The sequence below is a fragment of the Melampsora larici-populina genome, assembly GCF_000204055.1.
Source record: "Melampsora larici-populina 98AG31 unplaced genomic scaffold MELLAscaffold_43, whole genome shotgun sequence".
Lineage (NCBI taxonomy): Eukaryota > Fungi > Basidiomycota > Pucciniomycetes > Pucciniales > Melampsoraceae > Melampsora > Melampsora laricis-populina.
The window spans coordinates 832,335-832,583 of NW_006768807.1; positions in this window are offsets into that span (position 1 = coordinate 832,335).

Sequence of the window (249 nt, forward strand, 5' to 3'; positions counted from 1 at the left end):
AATCAAATGCGCACTCTACCCTTTATTATTTAAATATATAAGTCTTATATTTAATTGCACCACATTAGAGTCTTATAGTCAATACCCTTTATATTTAATGTACATTAAATGCGCACTCACATCATCACCACCTTTATGATTTAATACCAACACCCTTATGATTTAATACCAACACCCTTATGATTTAATACCTACACCCTTATCATTAATTATAAGACCCTTATCATTTAATTATAAGACCCTTATAAT